The sequence below is a fragment of the Pteropus medius genome, unplaced genomic scaffold (assembly GCF_902729225.1).
Source record: "Pteropus medius unplaced genomic scaffold, Ma_sr-lr_union100, whole genome shotgun sequence".
Lineage (NCBI taxonomy): Eukaryota > Metazoa > Chordata > Mammalia > Chiroptera > Pteropodidae > Pteropus > Pteropus medius.
This window is the reverse complement of record NW_024341399.1, coordinates 1-8327: the sequence shown is the minus strand read 5'-3', so window position 1 is coordinate 8327 and position 8327 is coordinate 1. Positions and strand designations below refer to the sequence as shown.

At 40.3% G+C, this 8327-nt stretch overlaps 1 pseudogene; it reads left to right on the top strand.

Moving 5' to 3' along the window:
- The first annotated feature begins 1479 nt into the window (after positions 1-1479).
- Positions 1480-1595, top strand: LOC120592941 (uncharacterized; annotated as a pseudogene).
- The last annotated feature ends 6732 nt before the right edge of the window (positions 1596-8327 follow it).

Sequence of the window (8327 nt, the reverse complement as noted above, 5' to 3'; positions counted from 1 at the left end):
TTTTGCCATTCAGATGGTTGTCTCTTTACCTTGTTGATGATTTCTTTTGCTGAACAGAAGCTTTTTAGTTTGACATAGTCCCATTCATTTCTTTTTGCTTTTACTTCCCTTGCCTTTGAGGTCAAATTCATAAAATTCTCTTTAAGTCCAAGGTCCTTGAGTTTCGTTCCTATGTTTTCTTTTATGCATTTTATTGTTTCAGGTCTTATATTTAGGTCCTTAATCCATTTTGAGTTAATTTTGGTGTGTGGTGATAGACAATAGTCTAGTTTCATTCTTTTGCAGGTGCCTTTCCAGTTTTCCCAACACCATTTATTGAAGAGACTTCCCTTTCTCCACTGCACTATTTGGCTCTTTTGTCGAAAATTATTTGACCATATAAACATGTTTATTTCTGGACTCTCGATTCTGTTTCACTGGTCCATGTGTCTGTTTTTCTGCCAATACCATGCTGTTTTGATTACCGTCACTTCGTAGTATAATTTGAAGTTGGGCAGAGTGTTGCCTCCAGGCTTGTTCTTTTTTCTCAGGATGGCTTTGGCAATTCAGGGTCTTTTGTGCTTCCATACAAATCTGATGATTTTTTGTTCTATTTCTTTAAAAAATGCCAATGGGATTTTGATGGGGATTGCATTAAATCTGTATAATGCTTTAGGTAATATGGTCATTTTAACTGTGTTGATTCTTCCAATCCAAGAACATGGAATATCTTTCCATTTCTTTGTATCTTCTTCGATTTCTTTTAACAGGGTCTTGTATTTTCATTATATAGGTCCTTCACATGTTTCATTAAATTTATTCCTAGATATTTTATTCTTTTTGTTGTAATTGCAAAAGGAATTATTTTTTCTACTTCTTTTTCTGACACTTCATTATGGGTTTTTGAATGTCGATTTCGTATCTAGAAACTTTACTGTATTTGCTTATTGTTTCTAGTAGTGTTCTTGTGGAGTCTTTAGGGTTTTCTATAGAGAGAATCATGTCATCTGCAAATATTGACAGTTTGACTTCTTTGTTTCCTATTTGGATGCCTTTTATATCTTTCTCTTGTCTGATTGCACTCACTAGGACCTCCAATGTTATATTGAATAAGAGTGGCGATAGTGGACAGCCTTGCCTTGTTCCTGATCTTAGAGGGAATGTTTTTAGTTTTTCACCATTAAGTATAATGTTGGCTGAGGGTTTGTCATAGATGGCCTTTATTATGTTAAAATACTTTCCTTTTATACCAATTTTGTTAAATGTTTTGATCACAAATGGATGCTGTATCTTTTCGAAGGCTTTTTCTGCATCTATTGATATGATCATATGATTCTTACTTTTTAATTTGTTTATGTGGAGTAAATCTTATTGAAGATCTCTTGTGTGTGCTGCTTTCAAGATTCTCTGCATGGATGTGTTCCATAGTGTAGTGGTTAGCATGTCTGCTTTACACACAGAAGGTCCTGGGTTTATGCCCCCGTGGAGCCATGGTCCATGGTCTACTGCCATGCCACTCTGAACAAGGCCGATGTCTGATCTCGGAAGCTAAACAGGGTCGGGCCTGGTTAGTACTTGGATGGGAGACCACCTAGGAAGACCAGGTGTTGTAGGCAATAAAAAAAAAGTAGAATAAATGCTTGATTATTTAAAAAAATATATATATATAAAATATATATAATATAACATATATATGTATTATATTATATATTTTATATATAATATAAACAGGTTAAAAATAAAAAGATGGAAAAATAAAAGCTATACTAACAGTAGGTAAAAGAAAGTTGTAATTGCTACATTGATATCAGAAAAAGTAGGTTTCAGAGTGAAGGATATTACTAGGGATAAAGAAAGCTAAAAATAATAAATAAATGAAGAGATTCTCTTCATTAAAAAAATGATTCCCTTCATTGATACTTTGAAGAATCTTTTCTTGTTGTTATTGCTGTTGTTTGAAAATTTAATGATGATCCCGTATCTAGGTATGGATCTCTTGGAGCTTTTTAGTTCCGAAGATGTGTAGATTAATGTTTTTTCATCAATTTGAGAAATTTTTGGCCATTATCTCTTCTGCCCCTTTCTCTCTCCTCTCCTTCTGGGACTCTCATTACACATACATAGGTACATTTAATGATGTTCCACAGGTCTCTGATGCTGTATTCATTTTTCTTCATTCTTTTTTCTTTCTGTGTCTCAGACTGGATAGTCTTAGTCTTAAAGTTCAATGACTTTTTTTTCTGCCAGCTCAAATCTGCTGTTGAGCCTCTCTAGTGAAATTTTATTTCAATTATTTCATATTTTCTTTTTCATATATTATTTTGATACTCAATCATTTTAACTCTTGGATTTCTCTTTGGTTAATTTAAAAATTTCTATATCTTTGATAGTCTCTATTTGGTGAGACATTGCTATTAATCTTCCCTTTAGTTCTTTAGACATGGTTTCCATTAGTTTTTTGAGTATATTTGTACTAGTGACTTAAAATCATTGTATAGTATGTCCAGTGTCTGGGCTTCCTTGGGGATAGTTTCTATTTACTGCTTTTTTTCCCTTATGTATGGTCTTTGCTTTCTAGTTCCTTTACAATTTTTAATTCTGGACATTTTAAATAATGGAGGAGCTCTGGAATTAAGATTCTCTCTTTTCCAGGCTTTGTTATAGTTACTGTTTGTTGTTTTGAGTTGCTGCTGTTTCTTTAGTGACTTTTCTAAACTAAGTCTGTAAAGTCTATATTCTTTGTTTCATGTGTCTAACAAAGGCTCTGCTTTATTAGCTTGTTGGTCAGCTAATGGTTAGATAGAGATTTCCTTAAATTCCTTGAACTAATAAGTCTTCAACCTTTGCCTAATTTCTATGTGTGTGCTGGAGCATGCCTTGAACACTCCAACAGGTACTTTACAATTCTGCCTCAACCTTTACCCTTGCTTGCACAGAGCTTCAGAGTCATTCAGAGATGAGATCTTAGGGCCTCCTCAGTTCCTTCCTGGGCATACTTATAGCCCTGCATATACACATGCATGTGGCCTTCCAGAGTCCCAGGAATATGTTAGAACTTTTCAAAGCTCCTCTGGACATCTCATTCCCCAGGTTTTTCTTTCATGTATTTTTGTCAGCTTCTTGTTTGCTCTGTTATCACCACCTCAGGCAGCTGAGATGTTAAAAAGTGGCCACTAACTTTTTTCATCTTTGTTGTTGTTGTTGTTGTTTATTCTTTTTGGCCACCAATTGTTTTTGAAAAGCCTATTCAAACTGAGAGAGTTCTGAGTCAGTGAAAGAAAGATAAGCCCTTTGTGGGGGTATCCATGGAACTGCTGTACAGTTCAAGAATGACAGTTCTCTGGGCCTCACACCCATTAGGATGGCTACTATTAAAAAAAGAAAATAACAAGTATTGGTGAGAATGTGAGAAATTGGAACCCTTGTGAGCTATTGGTAGGAATATAAAATGGTGCGGCTGCTATGGAAAACAGTATAACATTTCCCCCAATAAATTAAAAACAGAATTATCATATGATCTAGCAATTCTACTTTGGGTTATATATCAAAAAAAAAATGAAAGTGTCATGTTGAAGAGATTTTGCATACCCATGTTCATAGCAGCATTATTCACAGTAGCCAAAAGGTGAAGGCAATCCAAGTGTCCTTCAATGAATGAATCAATAAGCAAAATGTGATATGTACATACAAAAAAATATTATTTAGCCTTTAAAAGTAATAATTCCAACACACGCTGCAACACAGATTAACCTTGAAGATATTATGCTAAGTGAAATAGGCCAGTAACAAAAAAACAAATACCGTATGATTCCACTTATATGTGGTATCTAGAGGAGTCAAAGTCATAGAGTAAAATGGTGGTTGCCAGGGGCTGGGGCAGGGGTAGATGGAGAGTTGTTGTTTACTGGGTATAGAGTTTCACTTTTGTAAGATGAAAAACTTCTGGAGATCTGTTTCACAACAATGTGAATATACTTAATACTACTGAAGTATGCGCTTAAAAATAGTTAAGATGGTAAGTTTTGTTATACATATTTTATTATAATTAAAAGTATATTAATGCCTACTATATGCCTGGCATTCTGGTTCAGCTTTGTATACCCAGTGCCTGCAAATAGTGGTGGTCTTCATCTTTTCCTCTCAGCAACATTGGGCAGCATCATTTGACTCACTTCTTAAAATGCTTTTTCACTTGACTTCTGGAAATATTTTCTTGGTTCTGCTCCTGCCTCACTGGCTGCTCCTACTTGGTCTTTTGCAGGTTCCTACTCATTCCCCTGACCTCTGTACTTTGGGAATGCCCCAGGGTTTAGGCCTCCACCCTCTCATCTACATTTACTTTCTAGGTGATCTCTAGTCTCCTGGCTTTAAATAACATTGATATTCTGATGGGTCCTAAAATTGTATCTCCAGCCTGTACCTATCCTGATCATCAGTCATATCCAATCACTTACACAACATCTCTACATGATATTTCATAAGCATTTCAGACTTCACACGCACACACACAAAAAAACCTCCCACTTTCTCCTCTGAAATCTGCTCCTCCAGCTGACTCCCAGGTTAATTAAAACCTTTTGAGTCATTCTTAACTTCCATCTTTCTCACACCCTATATCCAATCTGTCAACACATCCCTTCAGCTCTACTTTCAAAATATTTCCAGAATACATCATATCTCTTCCTGTTAGGTAATTAGTCAGGCATGAGCGACAGGAGCAAAGGCCCTGCTCTGTAACCATAGAAACTTCCCTTGAAGACCTTCCTTAAGTACCTCCCAGAAACACCTCCCTTTTAGGGTTATAAATTACCCCAAATCCTAGAGAACAAAGGCTATAAAAGCTGCTGGCTAAACCAGCTATAAATGCATGTGCTGAAAATACTGCCCATAACTTCAGCCTCATTATACCATCATTATAATATTATGATTATTCCTGGAAGTTCATGAATCTAATTATAACAGATTGAATTCTCGGTAAGCACAGACAGCTGTAGGCAAAGGGTTTATATAACAGCCAACTGTCAGTCAAGGTGACCTCACATAGGGATCATCTAGAACCTACCATCACAGCCCAAATATAAACAGACCTTCCATCTCTGCACAGTTACAGCTCTCCTGGCTGAAAACCCACTCCTCCCTTTGGGGTGTAGTGTCTTATCTCTTCACCTCCCAAATTCCACAGGGCTGCAGCCTTCCCTAGCATGGCCCATCTCTTTCTAAAATGTACTTTCAATAAATCTTACTTTTTCTAAATCTCGCCGACCTGTAATTCTTTGCTGTGTCAGTGGGGAAGAACCGAGAGACAACACTTAACACCACTGACCTCCACCACCTTCTCCCCGATGCTGCTATGCTGCTAGGATGGTGCCGGATTTCACCTCATCTCAGTAGTGACACTCCAATGCCCAATGTCTAAGCTACCAAAACCATTGCCTGATTTACTGCAATAGCCTCCTAACTGTCCTCCTTGCTTTCCCTTCCCATGATCTCCTCTGAGTTTACACATAGCAACCAGAGCTATTTTGAAAAGGCAAGTCTGGTCATTCCTCTCTCATCTACTCCAAACCCCTCAAATGGCTCACCGTAACACTCAGAACAGGAGCCAAAGACTTTTAAATGGCCTGCACGGCCCTGCATGATCTTATCCCATCCCATACCTCTGTGATCTCGCCTGCTCAAGTTGCACTGATATGCTTACTATTCATCCTGGCCATAATGCTCTTACCCCAGATTTCCAGAGCTCACTCCCTTACTTCCTTCAGGTCTCTGCTCAAATATCACTTTATCACAGAAGCTTCTCTGACCACCCCAAATAAAATAGCAACCCCTACCCCTACTTAGCCCTTCCTGTCTCTTAATCTATTTTGTCTCCATAGTGTGTGTGTATGTCTATGTCATAATGATGACTCTGTGGACAAAAAAGTGTCCACATATTAAACCTGGCCAGCTCAGGGGAGGCCAGCATGGCAGGTCCTATAAACTCAGAGACTAAAATTAACCATATAGGATGGTCCAAAAATAAAAATTTCTATCTAATATGTCATGGTGAGTAGTTACATCCTGGGCCTGTAGCTTTCTTGACAAAGGTCAATGTTTACCTTAAGTTGTTGTAGCCGCCAGTCCCCAATAGACACACGGACCACCAGAAATCAGTGAGTTATAGGAAACACACTCTTTATTCAGCCAGCTGGGTCTTCCAGGGGTACGCAGACGCCAAATTAAGCAGCCCTGAAATGTAGAGGTGCAGGGTTTTTAAGCCCTAAACCCCATTCTTCATCCTGTTTGAACACACAAGTCTATTTTTCTTCTTTTTACTAACTGTCAACCCATAGGTCAGTTGTACAAGCGGGGGGTACAGAAGCAGAAAGCTTATTGTTAGAGCGTTATATTCCCATGGGTGATAGCCTATGCTCCCATGGGCAATAACCAAGCAGTAATTTTCCAGCCAGCACAAAGTAAGCCTATTTACTGTCTTTTTGTATCTAAGATAACATACCCTTAAAATGTCAGAATAATCCCTTTTTTCTAGAACCCTCAGGGCACAACCCACCCTACCAGAGCATAGATCACAGAATCCTCATTGTTATCCTGTCACCAGCACACCATATCTATGTGCTGTAAATGTTAATTATTAACTATCCTGTGCCCACCAATGTAAAAGAAGTATGTGTCCCTTCATTTTACTTTTTATCCAATCCCAGAGATTTCCCTGCTTTGCTTTCTCCCACTCCCATACTCTACCGCCAATGGATTTCGTGTAACTCTCCTTACATCTCCTTTGATTCTATTGTATAAAATTGTGCTGGCTGGAAAATTACTGCTTGGCTATCGCCTATGGGAATATAGGCTATCACCCATGGGAACATAACATTCTAACAATAAGCTTTCTGCTTCTGTACCCCCGCTTGCACACCTGACCTATGGGTTGACAGGTAGTGAATAGGAGAAAAATAGACCTTTGTGTTTAAGACAGAATGAGGATTGGGATTTAGGGCTTAAAAACCCTGTACCTCTACATTTCGGGGCTGCTTAATTTGGGGTCCGCGTACCCCTGGCAGACCCAGCTGGCTGAATAAAGAGCGTGTTTCCTATAACTCACTGATTTCTGGTGGTCCGTGTGTCTTTTGGGGGCTGGTGACTACAACATCTGGAGGCCCCAGTGAGATCTCAGGGAGTGGCCCTGGGATCTAAGACCGGACCGGCCTCCAAAGCGGTTGCTGTCTCTGTTACGGATTCAAAGGGGTGGCCAACCTGAGACGTTCCAGGGCCCTTGAATGCTGTGATGGGTCAGTACAATCGTCAAGGACACAACCTTTAGGACACACTCTTTGTTCCTGGTCCCAACGGGAATCTGGAATCTCCGAGGCCTCGGTGTCTGGATAAAAGGCACCTTTCTGTTTCTGTTGACCGGTCAGTGGGGGTCCATGGAGAGACTGGACATAGTCATATCTCCCGGACCATGGCCAGGCCACAGGACGCCACCTCCTGTGCCCTGTTGTTGGGTTCTGTTTATTGTCTCTGGTCTTATCTGGGTTGTAGGTGGCAGACTTCTCTGGGTCCACCTACACCCCAGTAATTGTTCTTGTCTGAGTGTCTGATTGTTCTTGTCTGAGTGTCTGATTGTGCTTGTCTGAGTGTCTGTTTTGTGTTTTCTGCGCAAGCGATAGGGGGAAGCCTTAGTTCACAGAAGACACCCTTGGGTTGTCTCCTGCGACATTTCAAAGAAGGGTTTGTAGGAGCTGACTATGGCATAAAGTTTTCTCCAGGCAGACTAAAAACATTGTGTAAAGTTGAGTGGCTGTCTTTTGATGTAAACTAGTCTCCAGAGGGTTCTTTTGACAGGGGTTTAGTAAGGGATGTTTGGAAGATTGTCATGGGAGGCCTGGGACATCCCGATCAGTTTCCCTACATCAATTAATGGTTAAACCTTGTTCAGACACCTCCTCCTTGGCTCTGCCAGTGTGCCCTTTCTCTAGGGGTGTGAGTCTTAGTTGTGGGCCCCCCGAAACATGCAGCAACTGAATCTCCAAGACAGCCCAGTCCCTCAGTCCTCCAATCTCCACTGGAAGACAGTGACCTTCCCCCACCCTACAATCCAAGACAACAGAGGCCCAATAACACCGCCTCACCTCCTCAGACGCAGGCAGGTAACCCCTATGGGCCTCCTGCTCCTGCTCCGGGCGGGGCACCAGCCAATACCACCACCCTGGCCATCCTCCCCTTGCGAGAAGCACCACCCCAGGGGCATCACACAGACAGGCCCTTTATGGTTTACATGCCTTTCTCGACTAGTGACCTGTACAACTGGAAGGCACAGAATCCGCCTTTCTCTGAGAAACCCCAGGCAT